The sequence below is a fragment of the Monodelphis domestica genome, chromosome 1, assembly GCF_027887165.1.
Source record: "Monodelphis domestica isolate mMonDom1 chromosome 1, mMonDom1.pri, whole genome shotgun sequence".
NCBI classification, from domain to species: domain Eukaryota; kingdom Metazoa; phylum Chordata; class Mammalia; order Didelphimorphia; family Didelphidae; genus Monodelphis; species Monodelphis domestica.
This window is the reverse complement of record NC_077227.1, coordinates 281,207,546-281,235,071: the sequence shown is the minus strand read 5'-3', so window position 1 is coordinate 281,235,071 and position 27,526 is coordinate 281,207,546.

The following is a 27,526-nucleotide window of genomic DNA, read 5'->3' as shown; positions in this document are numbered from 1 at the left end:
GAAGAGATAGGTTTGCAACTTAAGCCTTCTGACTTCGAGTTCAAGGTTCTCCCTCCATAATACTATGAATGTCTCCCATACAAGTACCACAAATGGAGTGGAAGCCTGAAGTACTAAACTAACTGGTCTTATAGTTTGTACTGAGTATTTTTTTTTTTACAAAAACAAAGGGGAATTTTAATGCTTAAAAACAATTTTTAATCAATATTTCATGACTGGTAATATAAATGTAAATGTACCAAATTAAGCCTGAAATTCAAATTCTTTTAAGTCTATGCACATGCACCTGTGCAGCCTCAAACCTAAGTCAAGCAATTTCACCAACAAATATTTATTAAGGACCTACGAGGAGGTACAGTGTTTAGGATGCCAGGCCTGGACTCTGTGACCCTGGGCAAGTCACTTAATCCTATTTTCCTCAGTTTCCTCATCTGTAAAATGAGCTAGAGAAGGAGCTAGCAAACCACTCCTATATCTTTGACAAGAAAAACCCCAGTTGAGATCACAGAGTCTGGAAAGACTGAACAACAATAACGAATATGCTAGGCACTATGATAAGGGGTCAGGAAATCAGAGGAAACCTCAGTTTCCTCATCTGTAAAATGAACTAGAGAAAGAGATAGCAACCCACTGCTATATCTTTGACAAGAAAACCCCAGTTGAGATCACAGAGCCTGGAAAGACTAAACAACAACAACAAATGCACTAGGTACTGTGATAAGGGCCAAGGACTCTAAGGCAAAGCCATGGTTCTTGCTCACACTCTAACAGGAAAAACAAGACGCAAAAAATTGTGGTTTGGGATATGTAAAGTTTAAAAATGAGATTGTCTCAAAAGGAAAGCAAAAGCAGTGGGAGAAAGTGGGAAAGCCTTCCTACAAAAGAAGAGAATTAAACTGATTCATAAAGGGAGCCAGGAGAGGGAGAGGAAGAGGAAGAACATTCTAGGCATGGGCAACAGTTTAGGAAGGAAAACTTCTAGACTTCCTTGGGACAGAAAGATTTGCAAACGAAAATTTGCAGGAAAAAAAAAACACAGGGAAAAGGACATTCTACCAAACCTTTGAAGGCTATTATATAAGCAATATAATAACAATAATAACTATCAATTATTTAGTTCTTTAAGATTTGCAAGTACTTTATAAATATTATCTTATTTACACAATAACCCTGGGAGTTAAGGCTTATTATTATCCCTGTTTTACAGATGAGGAAACTTAGGCAGACAGAGAATAAGTGACTTGCCTAAGTTCACATAAATGTAAATGTCTAAAGTCATTTAGTAAATGTCTAAAGCCAGAATTGAACTCAGATCTTCCGTGCCCCCAGGTCCAGTACACTATCTGCTGTCCCCAGTTATAAATTGTGTATTTATAGCTCACCCATCCCTGGTAGTTTCATGTGGCACAGTATTACCCTTATTTCAGAAGCACTAAGAGATAGACTAGCTTGTTGGAGCTCCCCAGAGTCCCAGTGGCAATAGGGACAGCAGGGGACTTCTAATTTGAGGTCTGGAGGCTCAGTACCATCTCTGGTGAGCCTGCACAAGGTAGATGCCCCTACCATGGCACACAGTCCAAGAAGCCTCCATAGAAGCGAGACTAGACAACACAGCAGTGGAGTCTCTTTCCTCCCATCCTCAAGAATCAGGTCTCCTGGGCCTCCTCCTCCCAACAGTGCTGTGCCCATGGGTGAGTTAACATTTGTAAAGCATATTTATTTACTCCTCAGTGGGAAAAGGACTGTGTAATTACATAGCCAGATCGTATTACTTGGACTTTCTATAGTCATCCAGCTTCCATCCAGGAAGTCACTCCCACCGTGTCAGAGGTGTTACACGCATGCACACAAGGGAGGAAGCAAAGGGGGGGATGGCCAAGGAAGAGGGGATCTTTTCTTATCTACAGGCCTTGCTAGGATCGCTTTCCTGGTGTTCTGGGGGTTGAGGGGTTGTGAACAGTGGGGTTTCCAAGGCTATTCCCAAATGCTGGAATTCCCCCACTTCAATCTGTCTCAGCTGAGATACATGGGTATTTCCCCTTTGCATTATCAACTTTTCAGTTGTGAGCACCCTGTCATTCTGTCAACCCTCCCCAGATAAATTTGGAAGGAAATGTAAACTCCTTCAGAGTAGTGGCTGCCTTTGTGCTCTGTACTGAGGGTGCTGGCAGGATGTGTCTTATAATTATTATTACTGCTAATAATCATTCCAATCATCTAAATTCTCTGAGGATGACTCAACAATTCCACTTTTTTCCCCAAAGATTTATTCTCTGGAATCTATAAGATTCTCAGTTGTATGCCTTTTCTTTTCTCTTGTAAGTGTGAGTGAAATGATGTCTCATCCCTTAACCTTAGACCCTTCAAACTTCTTTTGCTTCTAGGAGAATACAAGGGAAAAGATAAGATTATTAAGAGTAGGATTCTGGGAAATGAAGGCAGCTCTATATTGAAATTTAAAAAGAGGTGCAAAATAAAATAAAATAAGGTTCAGAGGGCAGCTAGATGACTCAGTGGATTGAGAGCCAGATTTAGTGTCCTGGGTTCAATTCTGGCCTCAGACACTTCCTAGCTATGTGACCCTGGGCAAATCACTTAACCCTAATTTCCTAGATTTTACTATTATTCTGCCTAGGAACCAATACACAGTAGAGATTCTAAGACAGAAGGTAAGGGTTTAAAAAAAAATCCAGTCTAAGTTTGCTTCCTGGAGGGGAGCAAAGAGAGAATACACTGACATCCTAAAGGATAAGATAGGTTCTCTAGTCTTTTCAAAATTTTATAGAAAACCACCTGCACTGGGATTAAGAAGATACAACTGACTTTTATAAAACTACATAATTCATGTATCTATTTTTTGTTTATATTTGCTTGAGGCAAATTTTCTTCTTGGATCTCCAACATAATCTCATGAATTATTTCAAAGTAAAAATCATGTCTAGGGAATGTTGGGGGGTGGGGTTGATTAGTAATTTCCAACCTCCCCAAGAACTATGAGAAATAAGTTTACATTGCAAGAAATGGGAGGGAGGAATTTGGATCTCAGATAACAAAGATTTTCTAGCCATAAAGACTGTGAGGGACAATGAAATAATCTACTAAAGGAGGAAAAGGAATTTCTTTTCCTAGAGCTCTTGAATAGGATAAAATACCATCAATTTCAAGATAGTGTTGGTTGTCATCCTGTTTGCACATAGGTAGATCAATCTAACAAGCTTCAATTGAGTGTCTATTCTGTTGATACATAGTGGGTAGAGTGCTGGACTTGGATTAGAAAGACAGAAATTTTCTAGCTGTGCACTGGGCAAGACCCTTTATTTCAGTCTGCCTCAATCTCATGTATAAAACAGGGATAATACTCAACAGAATTGTTACGAGGATCTAATGAGATGTCACATGTAAAATGCTTTGAAAACCTTTAAGTGCTACTAAGTGTTAAGCTATTACTATGTGTCAGGAGAAAAGAAGGCAAAAAAGAAACTTGTTTTGCCTGCAAAGATTCTGCTGGATGAAATTATGTATTTGTATGTATATATACACAAAATAAATACAAAGCAATATTTTGAGGGAGGATATAGCAAATATACATATTTGCTGGCAAATGATACTTTGAGTGTCAGAACAAATATAGTGCCTTCATCAAGCCACACACAGTGACTGTGTGGGACTTCCCAGAAGAGGATTACAGGATAGGATGATGAGGAGATGTGAATTTCTAGTGGGGATGGGGATTGAACATTACTGGGAAAGGGGTCATCTCCTTGGATCCTTTAGGATCCAAATGGCTTCTAGAAGTGCCTTTTAGCCCTATGAAATTCTAAATCTTGTTTCATTCTATAAGGGTAGGAAAGGAAGAAGAGAAAGATAAAGCAAGACATTAAATAACATGTCTAGATAGAGGTATTTGCCATCAGAGTCAATGACTTCTTTACTTCTAGGAGATAGTGTAATTATCTAGCTATCTTTAGCTATGGAAAGAATAGGAATCCATGGATTTAGTCTGGTCCATTAATTAGCTATTTGACTGTGGGAAAATCACTTCCACCCTTTCAGGGCCTCTGTTTTCTCATTTATAAAATGAAAGGATTAGACTAGGTCATCTCTTGAGGTACCTTTCTGGATGACAACCCTATAATAGGACTGCATGAAAAATTCCTCTAGCTATTAATCGAAGCTACTGCTTGAATGCCTAAATCACTTGAAGGTCAGGACTACCTATCTTCTCCTCTCTCTCTCTCTCTCTCTCTCTCTCTCTCTCTGTGCTATTTTTCTCTGTCTTTGTCTCTCCCTTTCTTTCTTTCTTTCTTTCTTTCTTTCTTTCTTTCTTTCTTTCTTTCTTTCTTTCTTTCTTTCTTTCTTTCTTTCTTTCTTCTTTCTTTCTCTCTCTCTTTCTTTCTCTCTCTCTTTCTCTCCCTCTCTCTTTCTTTCTTTCTTTCTTTCTTTCTTTCTTTCTTTCTCTTTCTTTCTCTCTTTTTTCTTTTCTTCTCTTTCTATTTCTCTTCTTTCTCTTTCCCAGTCTGTTCCTTTTCCTCTTTCTTTCCCATTCTTTCATTTTTCTTTCCTTCTATTCTTTCATTATTTATTTACTATATGAGAGAAACATGGTACTATTAATGAGTAATATTGTCTACACAAACAAAGTCCTTGAAATATTATTTCTCCAGCTGTTAAACCCTTATCACTGCAGGAAAAAAAGTTTTCCATCCATGACAGTAGATTGAAGCTGCTTTCTTGATCCAGAGAAGATGGGGGCATTGGATGCTGGATTCCAGTGGTCTCAATTCCTAAGCTTTAGCTGTGTGACTTCCTCAGAGATTTTGCTGAATCAATCTGGTTATACTGAACCAGAGTCTTTCAAAGCTCTCAGAGGAGGGCCAAAAGCATATCCTGTCTTAGAAGGCCAAGCAAACAGTTCTATTTGACTCCCTTTTCCCAATTTGTTTGGTTTGCTTTGTTTCTTTCACCCTCAAGAGGTTTAGCTCTGGTTGTTTTTAAACTCCCTCAGCTATGCATGGAAAGGGAGAGGGGAGGGAAGCCTGGGAGAAAGCAAAGGAAGGGATCCCTGACCACCTCTGGCTGGCTGTGTTTCTCTTTCTCCCTTCTCTCTTGCTTGAGTTTGGTCCATCCCAATTTACCCTCTCACTAGTGCCAACTGGTTGCCTGCTATCACCATCTCCCATATACTTTCCTTTCAAAGGCAGTATATGTCATCTTGTCCATTTGTTACTCTACTTTAATTTGTTGCCTGTCTCAGAGATAGGCAGTGCCTTCTTTCCTTTCTAATTTGGTATCTCTCCTTCTTTGCTGTGTGAGTATTGACTGAAATGCTTTAGCCCTGTATAAATAAATAAATGGTTGGGTCTTCCTAGATTGGTTGGGGGGAGGTGAGAGGAGGGGAGGACATACTCTCTCTTTGACATAACCTTTTCTGGGCTGATATATGATTCCTCCCTCTCCCCCCCTCCCCAACCCTACTGGACTGTGTTTGTACCTTCAGGACCTCCCTTTGTTTGTCTGTGGATTTAGTGGGATTCTGTTTTCTGCCTCCCCCCTTCTTTATTTGTTAGCAGAGAGGGTGAAAAACTCAGATGGTTCTGAGCAGAGACCCCAAAGAGATGAAGATAAATGGATTTTGCAATAAATCCAGGAGCAGAGTTTTAACCTGACTTAAAAACAAACAAAAAGGCCAAGACTGCACTTAAGCCCAGCAAAAAACACATCTCCCAATGTAAACAGAAAAAAGGCCTAAGTGGGCAAAAAAAGACTCTGACACTCTCAAAGATCTGTAAAAGAGAATCCCCCTCAGGAGGGGATTTAGTGTGGACAAGAAGCCACAGTCAGCTCCCCAACCTGGCTTCTTAAGGGAGAGGGAGGGTGTTGCCTCTGGCAGTAGAAACAGGAAAGGGGTTTCCATAACTTTTCTACTCATTTCCCCTTGATTTAATGCTTTAAAAAGTAAAACAACTACTTTGGAGCAAGACGGGAAAGTTGGATTCTTTATATAAAGATTTTTTTGCTCCCCAGCACAGGCCCCCAAGGACTAATATGTTGCTGTTCTGGGAAGAGATGTGATGGCTGAATAATAAAAATGATACTTTTTTTTTTAAAGGACATGAAATGAGCTCCCAAATCCTTAGTCATTCTCAGGATGTAGAATTCTGGGAAGCTTGAACTGATCCCTCCTCATGCTCCATTTTCTTCATAGGAGCAATAGAGAAGGAAGGCAATTGCAACAATGTTGGTCCCAAGAATGCCCGTTTGGGTTTGGGTTAGTCCTTGTGACTTTTTCTTATCGAGAAGTTCATTTATATTTTAGTATATTTAAATACTAACTATGATCATTTGGGGGTGTACGGGGTGCTCATGGAGGGGTAATATCTCTGGGCAGCTCTCCAGCCTCTGACCCCCACCTGACACCCAGCTCTCACTTGTGGCTCCCAGTAGCTGCTAGCATTCGGCAGCGGCCACACCCCAGGCAACGGCTTTGACAGGCCGGCTAAACCTTGTGAGGGTAGCCATCAGGTCGTCATAGACCCCTGGTGAACTAGGGCTTTGCTCACCCAACATGTGAAGACTGCTTCGGCAGAACAGGTGGAAGAAACCAACAAGAAGGTTCAAAGGCTGAGATGGCGACGCAGCAAAGCACTGTGGAGTGCTTAGGGCATGATGGAACACAAAAGACAACACGGTCATCCAATGCAGCTGAAGAAGTCTCCAGGTGTAACGACTTTTCATGCCAATGGACCCAGGCTTCCAACACCGAGAGAGTGGGACTGTCTCTGTGCATCGACTTTTCCACTTAAATCTCCTTCATGCACAAGTGTCTTTGTGCACACTCATCTAGCATAGATGAAAACGCACAAAGACAATCATCATCCTCAGTTACCGAGAGACTGCTACTACTACTATGATCATTTGGGTAAAGAGTGATCCAGACATATATTGATAGATGAGGATACTGAGGCAAGCAAGGCTAAGTGACTTGCCTAGGGTCACATAGCTAGTAAATGTCTAAGGCCAGATTTGAACTTAGGAAGATGAATCTCCCTTGGTCCAGGTCCAGCACTCTAACCACCATGCCACCTGCCTTGTGACAACTAGGAATGTTAAAAAAAAAACAAACCACCAACTTTCCCTACTTCCCTTCTTCCTGAGATTGTTATAAAGATTTACAAAAACTGATTTCAAAATTTGGAGAATTTAGGACTCCAAAATAACAACTATAGTGCTAGAAGAGGTCCAGTACTACCATCAAATGGTAAAGATGCTCCCAAAGGCCAGGATAGGCTCCCTTAGGATTTGTTGTCTAGTAAGTACCTAGGATCAACTAAGTGGCTTAGTGGATAGAATGTGACATGAAGTCAGGGAGATTCACATCTTCCTGAGTTCAAATCTGGCCTCAATTCACTTTGCCTTATTTGCCTCAGTTTCCTTATCTTTCAAATGAGCTGGAGAAGAAAATGGCAAACCACTCCAGTATCTTTGCCAAGAAAACCCCAAATGGAATCACAAAGAGTCAAATGACTAAACAACAAGGACAAAGTATCTTGGACTCAAGCCAGCAGTATTTTAAAGACTGTCTCTCAAGTACCTGTCTCAATATATTTTTAAACCATACTGCACTTCTCTAAGAGTGGCCTTTTCATCCATCTTTCAGTCAACTTTGGTTGACTTTGGTTCTCCCTCTCCACCTATCCATCTTCTAAGTTCTGGGGAAGTTGGTGTTGGCATTGACTGCTTACCGATTTGGATAGCTTCTTCCTAATGGGTTCCAAGGAAGGGCTAGATTGCATGAATAGTCAGTGATTTGAAGCATGACTCTCATCATCATATAGTGGAAAGGGAACTTTGATGCAATCTATTAAAATCCTCTAATTTTCTAGATGAGAAAATAAAGTACTGAAGAGGATATGTTACTTGCCCCAGATCATTTCCTTCTCCAGTTCATTTTACAGATGAGGAAACTGAAACTAAATGACTTGTCCAGGGCCACAGATAGATTTGAACTCGGGAAGATAAGTCTTCCTGACTCCAGGCCTGACACTCTATCCATTATGCCACCTAGCTGTCACATAGAGGTATTGGGGACAGAAAATGCATGTAGAGTCAAGAAGACCTGATTTTCCATCTGTGTGATGTTGAACAAGTCACTTTATCTCCCTCAGCCTTAGTTTCTGTATCTGTAAGAGGGGGTTAATAATATTATAAGTCTAAACTCTCAACAAATGTTATCAGTTGTTATTATTATTTTAAACCCTTACCTTCCATCTTGGAATCGATAATAAGTATTGTTTCCAAAGCCAAAGAGTGGTAAGGGCTAGGCAATGGGGGTTAAGTGTCTGATGGCAGATTTGAACCTATAATCTTCTGTCTCCAGACCTGGATCTCTATCCACTGAGCCATTTAGCTGCCCCTATTATTAATTATTGTTATTATACTACCTTTCCTCCTCATTTATTATATAATATTATGTAACTATATTTATATATTATTTTTTATTTAACTGTAAACCACATGAAGATTGAGGCATTGGTTTTCCTAATTCTTTATTTTCCTCCAGTGTCTAGCAGAGTGTTCTACACATTGTAGGTATTTAACAAATGCTTACTGAATTTGTTTAATTGAATTCCCTCAATCCTCAGGCAGAGGAGCCCAAATATTAGGAAAAAAGTTAACTTGGGATAAAAATAAGTGTTATAAATAATCCACTCAGGAACGAGACTGACTCTCTCTCTCTCTCTCTCTCTCTCTCTCTCTCTCTCTCTCTCTCTCTCTCTCTCTCTCTCTCTCTCTCTCTCTCTCTTTTCTCTCTCTCTCTCAGCAGCAAAGCTTTTTACAAACTAATCCCTCTATGAGTACAGGCCACTTCTAACCCCATTTTAAAGAGAAGCAAACAAAAAAAGGGAAGAGATTCCACAGAATAACAGATTCTCAGAGTTGAAAGAAAGGGACATCAGTGGCCGTCTAGCCCAGACTTGCCTCTGGTTCACTTTCTTGTAATCTGTGAATCTGGGGTAAGGAGGTTCTACAAATGAAGGGGTTGGAGTAAGATTGGCTAAGGCCAAACATTTGCATCCCTGACAGAAGCAAGGAGAGGCTCACAGCAGAAAGAAGACTATCATCCTTTGGTTCATACCCAGTTGCATACTCTTAGTGGTCAAGGTTTTTGATTCTACATTCTACTTTTTTCATCTGTTCTCCTTTTGAGTCCCACTCTTAGTATACTATTATGAGTTCTCATTTCTTCTCATTCATACTATTATTATAAAAGCCTCCTAAGAGGCATTTCTGCCTCTAATTCCTATATCACATAGTTGTTCAGTCATTTTTCAATCATGTCCTGCTCTTCATGACCCCATTTGGAGTTTCCTTGGCAAAGATACAGCAATGCTTTGCCATTTCCTTCTCTAGCTCATTTTATAGATGAGACAACTATGGCAAACAGGATCAAGTGATTTGCCCAGAGTCACACCGCTGGTAAGTGTCTGAAGCCAGATTTGAACTCGGGAAGTTAAGTTTTCCTGCTTCCAGGTCCAGTGCTCTGTCCACTGTACCACCTAGCTGCCCTCTATATCATATAGAGGACCATGCAATTTAATAATTATAATGGTTACCATTTGTATAATACTTTTAAACTGCAGAGTATTTGACAAATACAATCTCATTTGATCCTAAATACCTTCATTTTATAGATGAAACTAAAGTTGAGAGGGGTTAAGTAACCTGACTCAGATCACACAGCTAACCCAAGATTCAAACTCAAGTCTTCCTCATATTAAGTCAAGATATTTATCTTTCCCTCCCTTTTTTTATTTAGCATATTTTTCCAAGGTTACATGATTCATGATCTTCCTATCCCCTGCTCTTTCCTCCCCACTCCTGAAGCTGACAAGCAGTTCCACTGGGTTATACATGTATAAGATAGTTATCTTGACTTACATCACCTACCTCCTTTGTATTGTTTTGATCACTTTATTCTTTTAAAGTAAAAAACTTGATTTGACTCCCTATTTTCTACCAAATTAAAAACTGAACTTGGCCTACAAGACCCTCAGTAATCAGGCTCTGATCTACCTATTCAGACTTATCTCATGCTAATCTCCCATTATGTTATCATGAGGGTAATTAAGGGAGACTTTCCTCTGTCCCCAAATTTCCTCCCATGATCTGCTCTGGGTATGGAACATGTGTGGAGCCAATCTGAGTTCCCCCAGATACTTCTAGGTGCACATGTAAAGGATGTTGGGATGACATAGTAATCTCTTAATCCCTGGGGTTGGCCACAGAGGGAGGAGTCACATCAAAGCGGGTAGGCTACTGAGCTGGGAAGAGTAGCCCTCCTTGTAGACCTTAAAAAGAGGTAATAGTCCCTCAGGATTAAACCTAAAGAGCCCAGAGTGGGAACCTTTTAGGAAGACAGGGTGGGTGTTCTAGCACCCTGGGGCCAGTGTAATTTTAAAAAAACAAGGTATTCTCTTGCATACCTTTTGATCCAGTAATACCACTACTAAGTCTGTAGCCCAAAGAGATTTTTTTAAATGGGAAAGGACCTGTTTGTACAAAAATGTTTATAGCTGCACTTTTTGTGGTGGCAAAGAATTGGAAATTGAAGGGATGTCCATCAATTGGGGAATGGCTGAACAAATTGTGGTATATGTTGGCGATGGAGTACAATTGTGCTATAAGGAATGATGAACGGGATGATTTCAGAAAGAACTGGAAAGACCTCCATGAACTGATGCAAAGTGAAATAAGCAGAACCAGAACATTATACACAGTAACTGAAATATTGTGGAACCATCAAATATGAAAGACTTTGCTACTAATAGCAAAACAATGATCCAGGACAGTCCTGAGGGATTTATGACAAAGAATGCTATCCACCTCCAGAGAAAGAACTGATGAAGTACAAATGCAGATGAAAACATATGATTTATTGTTTGTTTATTTGAGTATATGATTTGGGATTTTGGTTTTATAAGATGATTTGCTTACAAAAATGAATAATATTGAAATTTGTTTTGTGTGATAATACATGTATAACCCAGAAAAAAATAAAAGCAATGTATTCTCACTTATCAGAATGAACAATATAGAAATATGTTTTGGGTGATAATACATGTATAACCCAGATTGAATTATTTGTCAGCTCCAGGAGGGAGGAGGGAAGAGAAGAAGGGAGACCATTTGGATCATATAACTTCAGAAAACTTATGTGGAAATTTGTTATTACACATAATTGATAAAATTAATTAATAAAAAAATCAATGTATTCTATGTTCCAGTAATCAATAATCAATCAAGGAACATTTGCTAAGGACCTACCATGTGTCACGGGTGTTAAGCCCTGGAGATGGAAAAAGAGGCAAAAGAGAATCCTTATCTTCAAGGAGCTTAAAATCTAATGGGAGAGACAACATGGAAACAAAAATATACAAAGTAAGCTATAAACTGAAATAGACAGCCCTGAAATTAGGAGGGGATGGAGAAAGCTTCCTATAGAAGGTGGAATTTCAGTTGGGACTTAAAGGAAAATTCTTCTCCTTTCTGCCTTCTCTATTCTTGTCTCATCTTCCTCTGTTTCTGTGCCTTTATAATGATATCCCTCTCAAACGGTATGAACTGGACCTATCTGCTTGGGTCTCCTCCTGTTGAAATCCCTTCCTTCTTTATAGGTCCAACTCAGGTACCATTTCCTTCATGAAGTCATTATTTCCTTCTCCTATCCTTTTCCCTGTTAGCTGAGCTAATGATTTTTTTTAAGCTCTTCAAATTTCACATGGCACTTTTCCTAGATCTTTCCTTTGTACTATCCCACTTGTATTTTTATACTTATTTGTATTCATGTCATCCCCCTCCCCCTTAAATCCTAACTCCTGGAGGGCAGGTTCTATGTTATATTTACCACTGAATCTCAAAACACTTGGCATAGTACCTTGAGCAGAACAGAAACTTATAGAATGCTTATTAAATGAGTGAATGAGTGACCTTGGTGTCTGGAACAAGGAAAGGAGGTCGATTGACAGAAGAACCTCACAGGAGACCCTGTGGGAGCAATGCCCATTCATTGCTTTCCTTGGCAGATAAAAACTGGGTTCAGCATGTTTATCTGGGAAGTAAGTGGCAAACTGGGGTCAGGGTCAAATGCTGGCCTCATTTGGCTGTACAGCCACTGGCAGGAGATCTCAAAAAGTGGCCTTGGCTGTAGCAGCTGCCACTGGTCATACAAACCCCAAAAATCTCTAAAACATTTTCAGCCCATTTGCACTTATCAAATATCATTTCAGAAACCCCAGCAGTTTGGGTAGGATGCTTTCCAGAATGAGGTGAATTTCAGAACAAAACCCAAACCCATCCCTTTTATAGACAGCATTTCCGGAGACTTGCCTTGATGCTAAATCCCTCACTAAACCTTTCTCCCCAACCCTACTCCCACCCTGTAAATTCGGCGGCTCTCAGGTCATACGAAGCCCAAAGCAACTTTCTAGGCAGAATCTTTAGCCAAAAAAGGCCTTCGTTCTTCTGGTCCTCTGGTTTCCCCTGGCAAATATTTGGGAGTTATATGACACTCGGCAGCAAGTGAATACAAAGTTCAGGGCTGGGGCCTCCATGAACCAAACTGTGGTTCCTCTGAAGCTCTCTCCTATTTGGGCTAGAGGTGAATGGCTCTCTCCCGAGGCCTTGGCAAGCAGTCTGAACCCTGAGTCTAAAGCAAAGTTCAACAAACAGTCACCTCACCATCTTTGGGTGTTGTTTGTCTAAGTGCAGATTCAGCCTGACAGTATGATGATAGATATCTCAGCAGTAATCAGACAAAGCCATATTGACTGGGGAAAGGCAGATCCCAGCTAGATGCAGCTTAGGATTTGGTTCCTTCCTGTCTTCTTAGAGTCATCATCAGCCATCCCCAAAGAGAAGCCATCATTAATTCTCCAAACACCTTCACAAGTAAATTTCGGGTTATTTGACATTTAAACTTAATTACAACACAAGAACAATTTGTAGTTAACTTTCTCTTTAATGCCCTCAAAACCTTTTTATGAGCAAGCTCTTTAAAGTGCACTTAATTTCAGAGGAATCCTCCTAGGGTGAGTTTCTTAGGATTGTCTGGTGATTCATGAAAGGGGAACTGGAATTTGGATCCAAATCTCCTGACTTTCATAATAAAAAGAAGTTTTAAAAGCTCGAAATCTAAAAATGAAACTGAATTATTCACTGATAAAAATGAATGTCATAAGCAAAGATGAAAAAAAAATCAAAATAATAAATGTTGGAGGGGCAATGGGAAAACAGGCACATTGGTGGACCCATGAGTGGGTACAATAATTTTGGAAATCAATTTGAAATTATATATAAAAAGTTATTAAGCAGTGACTGCCTTTTGATCCAGCTTTACCAAATAAAAAGACTGGCACATAAAAGAAATAAGAGAAAATAGAAAATATCCTTTATGTATAAAAATGTTAATAGCAGTTCATGATACCAAAATTGGGCCTTAACCTTTTGTTATTTTTAAGGTAATTTTGTTATTCAGGAATAATTGATACATATCAGTACACAAGATTGTTTCTTCTATCACAAGAATGTATGATGAATAGAAGAATAGTGAAAGATAGAAAGACTTGACATGCTGTGGTCCATGAGGTCAAAGAGAGTTGAATATGACTGACTGTACATCAAAAATCTGCTCTCTAGGAGTTTATATTCTTGTTGAGAAGGTAAGATATGTAGAGATATGAAAACAAAAATTATTAATGTTTGGTACAGTTTCATGACCTCCCTCCCTGTTTTATAGTTGAGGAAATTTAAGGGTTGGCTTTGCAAGGAAAAGGCCAACTTCATTGGTAGTGATAGGGAAAAGAGAAGAGAGTGGGAGGAAGAAGAGGTGAGATAAAGAAAAATTTAGAAGAGGATGCTTATGGGAAATGGTTTCAATTAGCAAAATGGGAGGGTGTGGTGGATTTGGAGATGTGGGAAGTTTGAGGAGTGAAGAAAAGGTGCAGAAAAGCTTTTGTGCTTAGTGGGTTAGGGCAGGGGTCAGCAAAGTATGGCCACATTCTTAGGCCATACAAAAAATAGACCTGAATTTAGGTTTGGCCTCCAGCCAAAGTTTGCTGACACCCCCCCCCCCACCCCCAGCCCCCTAATCCCTCATTTGGGAATTAATTGGGGAAGAATAAAGGGATCATTTTGTCTTTTTTTTTTAACCCTTACCTTCTGTCTTAGAATTGATTCTAAGTATGGTTCCAAGGTAGAAAAGCAGTAAGGGGTAGGCAAGTGGAGTTAAGTGACTTGCCCAGAGTCACACAGCTAGGAAGTATCTGAGGCCAGATTTTATTCCAGGGATTGCCTTGCTTTAATGAGGGCCCATGTAAAGCTAGATAACAAAAATTCATTATCAGCTTCACTGGGTAAATTCCTTTTCACATTCAAACAATAGTCAAAAAGGAGTTGGATTATGGGAGTAATCCAGGACTAAGATTTTGAAAGGGTAGATCTGTGATAGGACAATGGAGCAAGAGATTCCAAAGTATATGGACAGTATAGAATTGAGCAGGATAATTATATTGGAAAGAGAAGGAAATGAAGTAAGAAAAAGGGAAAAAGGAATTGATGGTAACAATGTCTCCTAAACCTATACTTTGTGAAGGTGAGGGAAGTATAGAAAGAAATGGAATAAGAGAGGATAAAGAAATGATGAAGTTTTAAAATAGGAAAATGGAATACTCACAATTGTGAGATTCAATAATTATAACAATAACAATAATTCTAGTTTATATTTACATAGCATTTACTATGAACCATGTGCTTTAAAATGATTATCTCATCTGGTCCTCATACCAACCCTGGAAGGTAGGTGACATTATCACCCCCATTTTACAGGTGAGGAAATTGAGGCAAACAGGGGTAAAATGACCTGCCCTGGGTCACATAGCTAGTAAATGTCTGAGGATCGATTTTAACTGGGGCTTTACTGAATCTGAGCACTCTCTTATGGCACCTTAAGTTTCCTAGTATAAAGGTGTGAGTTAGAGAGAAGAGGAAAATGGTGAGCCAGATATTGAATTCCTTGGAGCAAGGAGTATTTTGTGTGTGTGTGTGTGTGTGTGTGTGTGTGTGTGTGTGTGTTTTCAAAGTCTCAAACAATTCAATTTAATAACATAATAAACACTTGACAGAACAAGAAAAAAGTATGTTCTTGCAAATAAATTTCTAGGTGTCTATAATCTTAGGTTTCAGTTTTTTATTTATCTCATTTATGGCTTTTAGTGGACCTGTTTCATTGTTGGGTGGAATGGGAAAAATGGGGAAAGATATAGCCAGTAATGAAAAGAAGGCCTGGGGATGGAGTGTCATGGGGTGAGATAATTCTCAATGTGGATAGTAGTTAGAAATAATGTAAGGGAGAATGATCTAAATTGAAGGGAAGTTTGTCTGCTAAAGGGCCTGGTAGGGTTGGAGGAAGAAGTGAGATTGGGTGGATGAGTATGGAGATAAAAGGTGAGGGATGGGAAAGTTTTCTCTTATGGGAACAATGATAAATACTAGGATAGGGAGATTGTTGTGGGGTTAGTAGTAATTGGCAGATGAAAAATAAAGTTCACAGTCTCCAAAGGTCTTGTTGATAGTCAAGGAACAGAGCCTATGAATGAAAATGGTGGAAGGTGCTGTGGCTCCCCTTGACTAGCACTATGCTAGATTTGGCTCTTGCAGTGACCTGGCCTGATGGTATCCCTGCTCTGGTCTCCTGCTGGTACTCTTCCTCTACAATGACTAGAGGCAGTGCAAGGTCTCTCTCCAAGCTTCCTCTGGCTTCTATTTACCTGGGCTTAGTGCTGATTTCTGGAGGATGCCCCCTCTCCCAAGGCTCAAAGTCTTTTCCCTTTTTCCAAGGGCAACCTTTTCCCCAGAGCCTCAGGCTTCAGACCTATTTATTTAAGCTTCTGCTCCTTATATAAATCTTCTCCCAGCCTCTACCACCTCTTGGGTCATCTTTTTATGCAGTTCTGGCCTAGATGGAGAAAATTCCTTCTGTTTTTGTTTAATTCTCTTGATCATTACTCAATTTGGAATCTTTTTTCAGTCATATGCTAGAATACATAGAGTGAGAAGAGCTCAGACCTTATATATCTTTATTATCTTTTATATAGGAATTCTCAGTGAAGGCTTTCTCCAAGATCAGATAACTAATGGCCATTTGAATAAAGAATGAGACTCAATCTTTAAGCTATGTAGGAAAGACCCTAGTAAGTAGTTTTCTCTCTATGTAAGTAAACATCATATGAGTTAATAATACCTCACATTACCATAAAGCAGTTCTCAAAGGAATAAGTCCAAGTTATCAACATCCATATAAAAATAATGTTCCAAATAACTAATAATTAGAGAAATTCACATGAAAATAAGTCTGTGCTTCTACTTCACACCCATTAGACTGGCCAAGATGACAGAAAAGGAAAAACAACAAATGTATGGGAAGCTAGGCTTGCTGGTGCATTAGAAATGTTACTTTGAAATGGTTCAATCATTCTGGAAAAAAATACAGAATTATGACCTGCAATTCTCTAAAGTCTGCATAACCTTTGACCAAGAAAAACCATTATTAGGTCTATTTTCTGAACAGCTCAAAGAAAATGGACAAGTATACATATGTGCAAAATATTTATAGCTGTTTTTCTGTTGTTATAGCAAAGAACTGGAATATATTTATCATCAATTACATCTATCCTTTGGAGGTAAGTAGTTGACAGGTATTATCTTTTAAAGCTAGCATTGAAAGCAGAGAAATGAGGTAAATGAGTTAATTATGCTATTCACCTTGACAGAGATAACATTCCCAAGAATGTCATTCTCATTCTGTTGTCCATGGGAACCCTCTTGAGGGAATCCTGCCAGCTAGCCTACCCATCATCTCTTTCCTATTTCTTGCTGTGGAAATTATAATAAAATTAATAGAGCCATTGCTACTAGAAAGAGTGTGACAGTCAATGGCCCAATGGTTCCAACTGTGTAAAACATGAAAAAAGGAAAATTTCCATGTTTAGAAGACCAAACACCAGATATGGAAGAAAAGTCTATCTAATAATGATGTGTATCTTAATCAGGGAAGGCTTTATATAAAGATATGTTGGCCACTGTGACTTCAGAGGATTGATGGTTAAGTGTGACTCCACCTTTCAGCAAAGAGGTAGTAGAATGCCATTGCTGAATTTTCACCATTTTCAGATGTGGCCCATTGTTGAATGTTTGGTCAATTGTACTTATTAGCTGTATTTGTTAGAAGGGTGGATTAAATTTGTTAGGATCAGAGGATCAGAGTCTAAGAAGTAGCAGTTTTACTTAAAAACATTTTTTTAATCCCAATTAATAAAAGGTCAAGGGATATGAATAGGCAGTTTTCAGAGGAAGAAATCAAAACTATTAATAATCATATGAAAAATCCCTCCTGGTTAGAGAAATGCTAATCAAAACAACTCTGAGGTACCACCTTATACCTGGCAGATTGGCCAATATGACAGTAAAGGAAAATAATAAATGTTGGAGGGGATGTGACAAAAGTGAGATACTAATGTATTGCTGGTGGAGTTGTGAATTGATCCAATCTTTCTAGAAGACAATTTGGAATTATGCTCAAAGGGTTTTAAAAGAATGCAAATCCTTTGATTGAGCAATACTACTACTGGGTTTGTATCCCAAAGGGATAAAAAAAATGGGAAAGGTTTTGTTCATACAAAAATATTTATAGCTGTGCTTTTTGTGATGGCAAAAAAAAAATGGAAACTGAGGGATGTCCCTCAATTGGGGAATGACTGAATAAATTGTGGTATGTGCTGGTGATGGAATACTATTGTGCTATAAGGAATGATGAACTGCTTGATTTCTATAAGATCTGGAAAGACCTACATGAACTGATGTAGAGTAAAAGAAGGAGAACCAAGAGGACATTATACATAGTAACTGAAACAATGTGGGACAATCAAATGTAATAGACTTTGCTCCTAATAGCAATGATCTAGGACAACTCTGAGGGATTTATGAGAAAGAATACTATCCACATCTAAAGAAAGATCTGTGGGAGTAGAAACACAGAAGAAAAACATGATTTCTCACTTATTTATATGGGTATATGATTTGGAGTTTTGGTTTTTAAAGATTATTTTATTACAAAAATAAATAATACAGAAATAGGATTTGAGTGATAATATATGTATAACCTAGTGAAATTGCTTGTCAACTCTGGGTGTGGAGAGGGAAGAAAGGAGGGAGACAACAAAAATCATGTGACTGGAAAAAATTAAAAAATAAAATAAAAAATTTTAAAGTTAAAAAACTAAGTATATATATATGCATATATATATATATAAAATATGTAAAATCTGGATGACCCTTAGTCCTTTAACAAGGTCACATGGTCTTTGTGGGATCAGCAAAGAAAATCACCCAATGGAGTGCTTGTGTCATTTGGGATATCCTGAGAAACTCAGGGAGCAACCAGAATTTTGCCCTAAACTTCTCTTCTAATTAGGCAACAAGGTTCCTAAATTCCTTGGTAAAACTGACCTAATGGGGCTAACTTTCTGAGGCTTATTCCATGTTGTTTTTGGAGACATTGTTTGTCAGTGTAAGTAATCCCTCTATAGTGATTTAGCTTTAATGAAGATATCTAGAGTGTCATAAGACATTCAGGGAAGCAATTTAGCTATTATGAGTAGCTAGATATTTGTCTCACCCACAAAACTGTATCATGTGCAAATGGAAATATGTGAGAAATCAGATGACAGATTAGAATATCATCTTCCTGCAATAAACCTTTTGTCTTTCCATTAAAGAACTATTTAGTCAGAAAGCTCCAGAACCATCCCCCATTGAAGGAACCAAGCAATATTGTTGAATCTTTTTCTTCTTTTTTGGTAAACCTTTACCTTCTGTCTTAGAATTATGTATTGGTTCCAAGACAGAAGAACAGTAAGGGCTAGGCAATGGGGGTCAAGTGACTTGCCCAAGGTCACCCAGCCAGGAAATGTCTGAGGGCAGATTTGAACCTGGGACCTCCCTTCTCTGGGCCTAACTCTCAATCCACTGAGCTACCCAGCTGCCCCCCAATTGTGTTGGCTTTTTGATGAAAAAGGTAGACAAACTGTGACTGGGGGAAAGTACCCTGGTCTTCCAGAAGAAAATGTGTTCAGATCCTACCCTATATGCCTTTGGACTATTTTACCTTTCTCAGCTATAGATTTGTCATCTGCAGAATGAGGGAGTTGGAACAGATTGAAATCCTTTCCAGCTCTATATCTGTGACTACTTGAAATGAAGTTTGGGGAGATTATTTTTTTTTTCCTGTGGGCAGAGAAGGAAGGTACTTGGTACCTAGCTGCATGATTTTCTTAGAGATGTAGTACTGAACAGGCAGCATTGTTTTCTCTTGCTCTGGGAGAAACCGAAAGGTTCTCTCTGGGCACAAAAATAAGAATACATGAGTTTAAACTGAGAGTGTGATAGCATAGGTTGTTTGAATGTTTCAGTGGTTGAGTGGGGTATTTGATTAGAGTTCATAGAGTGAAAATGAGAAGAGGAAATGGATACTGAAGAATCAGAGTAAAGAAAAGTGGTTGACAGGACAGTTAGGTAGCACAGTGGATAGAGTGCCAGGTCTGGATTTGGGAGGTTTGGGGTTCAAATTAGGCCTCAGATATGTCCTAGCTATGTGACCTTGGGCAAGTCATTTAACCTCTATTGTCTAGCTCTTGGTCATTCTTTGGTATTAGAATCAACACTAAGACAAAAGGTAAGGAGAAAGAAAGAAAGAAAGAAAGAAAGAAAGAAAGAAAGAAAGAAAGAAAGAAAGAAAGAAAGAAAGAAAGAAAGAAAGAAAGAAAGAAAGAAAGAAAGAAAGAAAGAAAGAAAGAAAGAAAGAAAGAAAGAAAGAAAGAAAGAAAGAAAGAAAGAAAGAAAGAAGGAAGGAAGGAAGGAAGGAAGGAAGGAAGGAAGAAGGAAGGAAGGAAGGAAGGAAGGAAAGAAAGAAAGAAAGAAAGAAAGAAAGAAAGAAAGAAAGAAAGAAAGAAAGAAAGAAAGAAAGAAAGAAAGAAAGAAAGAAAGAAAGAAAGAAAGAAAGAAAGAAAGAAAGAAAGAAAACTGGATAATGTTGAATAATTTAGTTTCACTAAAGTCATCAGAGATTTGTTTCACTGAAGTGTGAGTGAGGAGTGTCTGAAGAGTAGTAAACCTTCTCTTAAGATCTATTTAAATATTAAGATAGCCTTTCCTACTATCCCTTTTGGTCCTAGATGGCAAATGTATAATCTAAAGTTTTTCTGTTCTTTAAAGTTTAGTTGCTATCCTAATTAGTATTAAAGTCAGAAAGAAAAAGAGTTGGTCTAACTATTCCTGGTTGTGTTCATTATTTGTGAAAAGGAAGGGTGAACCTCTCAGAGGCTGTTTTTACTTTCTTCAAGGTTTTTTGCTTGTATTCCAAATGAAGAAATTGTTTCAAAACTAATCTCCAAGTGAATAGTGCTACTATGTTCACTATTTTGAAAGTTACAAACTAGAAGATGGAATTATTGTTCTATTTTGTTTTCTATTTCTATTGTTTTCTATTTCTATTTTGTAAAGAATTAGAATGTGAATAAATAATTATCTTTAACTACTTTTTAAAAGACAAGAAAAGGAAGTATGGGAGAAAAAAGAACTGAATGATCTATGTGGTATATAGAAAAAAATAAGAAATTTGCGTTTTCTTAGTTGCCAGGATACTCTCCTGGATAGGGGGTTTTCAGGCTTTTACTGATATTTACAAAATTATTAAAAAAAAAAATTCTTATCTTCCATCTTAGAATCAATACTGTGTATTGGTTCCAAGGCAGAAGAGTGACTAGACAATTGGGGGTTAAGTGACTAGCCCAGGGTCACACACATAGGAAGTGTTTGAGTCCAGACTTGAACCTAGGATCTCTTGTCTGTAGACCTGGCTCTCAATCCACTGAGCCACCCAGTTGCCTCCTAATCATTATATTTTTTTAAACTCCCAAATGGGATAACAAACTATGTGAATTTAGACCATTAGTTCTAGTCTATGTCTAAGACATAATTAAATAAATTTCAGTGGCAAAACAAAACTGAGTAAAGAAGAGACACTTCCCTCAGGCAACTTGTGAAGCTCTCAACTAAAAGAAAGTCATGTCCCTAGAGACAGTGAAGATTCAGAAAAGAGTGGATCTGTCCACACAAACATGGAGACCATTCAAGTAGGATTAGCTAGTTTTCTGCTATCCTAAATACCTCCAGTCCCATACCTGATACTGGTCATGTTGAGTGTGACAAATTGGATAAGATCTCTTCTGTCAAGCTCAGATTTTGCTGGAAGCTTAACCTGATTTTGGACTATATTTGAGGTTTACTCCTTAGATCTTATGAAGGTCTTTCCTGACAAACTACTTTGTCCATCCTGAGATGCCGCAACCCGTTTGCTTTGTATTCTGTTATCTGATACTCCCATAACTCATTCTACCTCCATATGTCTCACTCTTATTTTTGGCCCTTCATACCCTGAGACTTTTCTGTTTGGAACTTTCTGCAATTGGTAGCCCAGTCCTACATGTGGTACAACTGGGAGACATCTCAGATCAAAATGCTGCCCACTTAGAACTTGCTTGTAGTGAGGCAATTAATAGCAAGAAAAGTCAACATAGAGGGCCAAAGACAAAGGGTGCAACCATACAATGGAGAGGATTTCAACCCCAATTTTTTAGCATAGAGTCCAAGAAGGTCCAAAGGTAAAGAAAATGTCAGTACAAGGGAGGGAGGCAGTCAACAGCAAGGAAACAATGTGATCTGAGAGCAGAGATAGAATCAACAATCCAGGATGAAAGAAAAGGTCAACAAAATTGGTACTGGGTCAGGTCAAATGAAAGGGCTGAGGCCACCACCATTTGTTACACCCAGAGAGCTAATGACACCTGCAGACATTTAGGCCTAGGCTACCTTCAGGCTCCTAGTCTTCCTCATGAGTGATGAGTGCCTCTGCTATGGAAGGTCCAGTTTATTTTGCCCAAATGAGAGGCAGCTGGGTTAGGAATGAAGCAGGCTTATTCAGAGACTTTGGGGAGGAGAGTGTAAAGCACCCACTAATGGAAACTGATGCAACCAACAAGGGTTTGTGATGTGCCCAGAAATACATGGAGGGTAGACTTCCACTTCACAATCTCCCTCCCTTTTCCCCTGACACTTGAGTGGAAAAAAAAATTACAATTGGAACAATAGCCACAGTGCAAGCTTCCTGTAAGGAATGATAAATAGAGTCGAGTCTTAACTGAGATTATTAGGGGGCAAGAAATGGTGCCAGTTCAGTGAAGGAGGAGCTGAGTAGTTATGGGAGCAGAAGCTTTCCTCTCCTATTCTCTCTCTTCGTTCATTCTTCCCAGTTTATTTCATTCCTAATCTACTTTGACTCTACATCAAAACATACAGTCCTGGGATTTTAACCCCAAATTCAAGATGCAGTAAATATTACATTTGGAATAAAACTGTAAAAAAAAGATAGCTAGACACACATTAAGAGCTAAAAACATTGTCTAGTAGTCCAGGTCTCCATACTCCTGAATTCCCCCAAGTAATTTCAGGGGTTCTTAACCTTTTTGTGCCATGGATCCCTTTAGCAGTCTGGTGAAGTCTATAGATGTCTTCTCAAAATGATGTTTTTGATGTATAAAGTTAATACTTAGAATTTCAGAGCAAATCAATCCTTTTGAAATACAGTCATAAAAATATTTTAAAAGAATAAATACAAGAATCTCAAGTTAAGATCCTTTGCACCACAGAATCACGGGTTTTAAAGCTGGAAAGGACTAGAAAGAACACTGGATTTATAAGAAAACTGGGACTCAGATTCATTGTTAAATGAGGAGATTACACTTAAAAATCTCTAAAGAGCCTTTTGACATTACGTTTATAATTCTATTCTCATACCATCTCCCTCTGAGGTTAATTCCCCAGCTATCACTCATATTGTCATGATGGGACCCTTAATGGCTAATTACTTCTCCCCTGAGAATTCCAAGAATAATCCTTGGGAGCTATGGTTTAAATATTAGCACTTTCAAGGTCCCATCCAGTGCACTCCCTATTGATTATCAGCCAATTAGACTTAATTAGCTATTAAAAAGATATATTTACTAAATGTATATTCCAAGGATAGTTGCTGCTACAAAAACATTCCCCTATAAATTAGGGTTATAGTCTTCCTTTGCTCATACAAGACCCTTAGGGAGAGTGGGCTCAAACCTAGAAGAACTCGTGTGACCAAAAGCAAACTTAACAGATTTTGATTGTTAGAAGACCTTTTCTAACCCTCTGTAGGGTTCTAATAAAGTGCCCTTTGGAGGGAGCTCTTTTCTGGGCTCCAAGGATTGGTGACCTGGTAGAGTTATGAAGTTTACTTCTCTTGGTATATCTAGCTTGTGCACTGGCCAGTACTACTAGGAGATTTTGCTACCAACTCCAGCAGATGCTGCTCTTTGAACCAATGGGAACTCCAGATCACCACAATTTCAAAATTTACAAAGTTGTTGTTTGGTAGAGGGAAAGGAGGAGGTGGAAGAGAAAAACAAACAAACCAGTTTCTCTCCTCCAAGGGCAATTCCCTCAATCAGCAACTGACTTACTGCTTCTGGTATGTCAGAGGCAAAATTCATTTTTATGTATTACAAAAGGATTAAATGTCTTTTGCAGAGTCACATAACAGGTAGATTTCTGAAGCAGAGTTTGAATCTAAATCTTCCTGACTATCAGTCCAGTGGCAAAGGGACAGACCAAAACAAAATATGGAACTGAAGATATAAGCCAGGGGCTTTCTTTTCCTTTCCCCAGAGACATTGTGTTAATAAAGGTTGGGAGGTTTCTAGGTCCTGCCTAATTATTTTTAGTGCTATCTTTATAGGCTAATTTTTACCACCAACATTCAATCTTTTTTCCCCTTGTTTTTAAGTGGGCTTTAATTTAAAGTATTTAAAAATCACAGTAAAAACATTATATGTACTATATATTAAATATTATCATATATCTATATGCATGTATATATACATATATTCAATATAAATGCATATTAAATATTTTAAAATATTTTTTCCTCTTCCTCCTTTTAAAAAAATAGAGATCACCCTAGTGCAATTATCAATAATATGGAAATAGGTCTTGATCAATGACACAAGTAAAACCCAGTGGAATTGCACATTGGCTATGGGGGGGAGGGCAGAGGAGGGAAAGAACATGAATCATGTAACCATGGGAAAATATTCTAAATTAATTAATTAAATAACAAGTTTCAATTAAAAAATAAAAATAAAGTAGGAAAAAATGGAGATGTTTTCTATTTCTGTGAACAGTAAAAGACAGTAAAAGTAAAACTAAAGTAAAAAATAAACAATAAAAAGAAAGTAAAAAGAAAACAGCAGTGTTGAGCTTAAAGATTGTTCTTGTCCTAGTACCTCCCTACCCCCATGTACCTGGAGGTTTGCTTATGCTAGATTTCATTCATCAAGCATTTTTCTTTTCTTTTTAAAATCCTTACCTTCTGGCTTAGAATCAAGATTGAGTTTGAATTCCAAAGCAGAAGAGAAGTAAAGGCATTGGGGTTGAAGTGACGTACCCAGGATGACACATGTCTGAGGGCAGATTTGAACCCAGCACCTCCTGTTTCCATACCTGGAGCTCCATCCATGGAGCCACCTAGCTGCCCCCCAACAAGCATTAATTAAAAGTTTATTATGTGCCAGGCACTGTGCTAAGTGCTGGGAGACAAAGTAAGACAAACACAGTCTTTGTACTCCAGGAGAGAAAATGCAAACAGTTGTGTACATATAAGTAGATGTTTGGGAGAATGGATGAAAGATAAGCTTAGAGGTAAGGCATTAGCAATAGAAGGGGGGGAATGGAAAGGAAAAGGTTCAAAGTGAGGGGGAGAACCAAGAGAACTGAGAAAAATCTCAAACAGATGGAGAGATTTGAGCAGTATTGAAGGAAGCCTGATAAATAGTGGCAGAGCTAAGAAGAGAAAGCATTTACTGGCAAAGGGGACAGCCAATGAAAATGCCTAGAATTAGGAGATGGAGTGCTGTATTCAAGAAATAGCAAGAAGGGGATAGCCAGATTGATCAGTGGATAGAGAACTGGGCCGGGAGACAGGAGGCACTGGTTCAAATGTAGCCTCTGACCCTTCCTAGTTGTGTGACCCTGGGCAAGTCACTTAACCTCCATTCACTTGCCCTTATTGCTTTTCTACCTTGGAATCAATATGCAGTATCAATTCTAAGACAGAAAGAGAAGAAGAAGAAGAAGAAGAAGAAGAAGAAGAAGAAGAAGAAGAAGAAGAAGAAGAAGAAGAAGAAGAAGAAGAAGAAGAAGAAGAAGAAGAAGAAGAAGAAGAAGAAGAAGAAGAGAAGAAGAAGAAGAAGAAGAAGAAGAAGAAGAAGAAGAAGAAGAAGAAGAAGAAGAAAGAGAAGAAGAAGAAAGAAAGAAATGGTAAGAAGGACATATCACTGGCTTATAATGAAAGCAGTAATGTGCAAGAAGACCAGAAATGTAGGAAGGGGCCAGGTTGTGAAGGGCTATAACTGTCAAATAGAGCATTTTATATTTAATCCTGGAGAGAATAGAGAGCCCCTAGTGATTATTGAGTATTGAGTCAGAATTAATTTAATTAATTTTTTTTAGATTTTTTCTTATCTTATTCCAGTAATAAATTTTTCTAGCTTGTTAGGTCTTACAAAAACTTGCACTCTGCTAGCTTTTTTACTTTAAGAGCCTAGGATCTCCTAAGTGACACAATGAGGCATCAGAGGGTGAGTTTAATGGAGAGAGTAATTATTATTGTTTTTATTGTTCTCATTATTCTCATCCTCTATTCAATGGAATTCATATCAAAATGGTGCTAGGGACAAGTCGCTATTCTACTATTGGTCTTTTATGTTTAATATTTAGTGGACATGGGAGGTTAAAACTATTGCTTAAGTTTAATATATTAAAATGATTGAGATGGAAGCTCCTCTTCTGTAGACTTATCAACCCTTGGGATCGGTTCAAGATAGGGATAATATATACTTTATTCTGTTCCTTTGATTTTGATTTCTTCTGCTAAAGTCCTCTATGTTTTTGCAATTTTTCATTCTATGTAATTGGAAATTATGAGTATTTGGTGGGGCAATAGCTATTAAAAACTTTGTTATTAAATTTTTATGGGCCAGTGTCATGTCTAGGAGGTTGTGGGCAACCCTTTTGTCTGTGATGATGCTATAGCACCAGTATGGTTTATTTGTTGCATTCTCAAGGATAGCTGAGGATGTGTTACGTATTAGTTTATGAAAGACAGCAAGTTTCTGCTATATAATTCTGACCACTTATGCATGCCTCTTTTTTTTTTTTAAATCTTTACCTTTGTTCCAAGGCAGAAGAGTGGTAAGGGCTAGGCAATTGGGGTTAAATGAAGCTAAGAAGTATCTGAAGCCAGATTTGAGCCAAACACTTCACATCTCTACACTCTATACACTCTATATACTGAGCCATCTAGCTGCCCCTTGCACTTGCCTTTTTCAGTTTGCAGAGATGTTTCACATTTCTTATCATTTTCTTAGAAAATTTTGCATTGCAGAGAGAAATGAGCAGAACCAGGAGAACATCGCACAATCAACTGTAATGGACTTTTCTACCAGTAGCAGTGCAATAATCCAGGATAATTCAGAGGAACTTGTGAGAAAGGCTATCCACCTCCAGAAAAAGAACTGTGGGAGTAGAAATGTAGAAGAAAAATATGTGATCGATCACATAATGTGATAGGGATATGATTGGGGTTCTGATGTTAAAGGATTGAGCTACTGCAGATATAAATAACATGGAAATAGGTTTTGAACAATGATACATGTATAACCCAGTGGAATTGTTTGGCAGGTTTGGGAGGGGGGAGGAAAGAAGTGAGGGGGCATCATGAATCATGTAACCATGGAAAAATATTCTAAATTAAAAAAAAAGAAAAATATATTTTGCATTGATCAATAAGTCCAGGCTTATTAATGATAACTTTTCTGAAATTTCTGGTAGCAGTGATCTGCTTGTTTTTTAATTACATTTATAAAATTTTTATATTTCTGTAATCAAATCTTCATAACTCAGGTATTTGCTTGACACTTCTTGGTTAACGTATTGGTGGTTGAGTTCATGTGGATGTTTCCCATGGAGGATATTTTAATTTCATTCTCAAATCTTATAGATTTCATAAATCAATATGGATTATATCCTGTAAATCTGTTCAGTGTCATTTACTAATTGTCATCCTTTACTATTGCTTTGTGAAGTGATGCTTATTTGTTCCAAAAGTATCTCCATAAATTTTTAAACTGTTCATCATGTGACCCAAGATGATGATGATTATTATTTTGTTCTCATCTTTTTGTTGTTGTTGTTGAGGTTCAAATGGAAACGATTCTGGAAGAGTTGCTATCCATCAGTTTTGTATATTTCATGGTCTAGGGATACTATA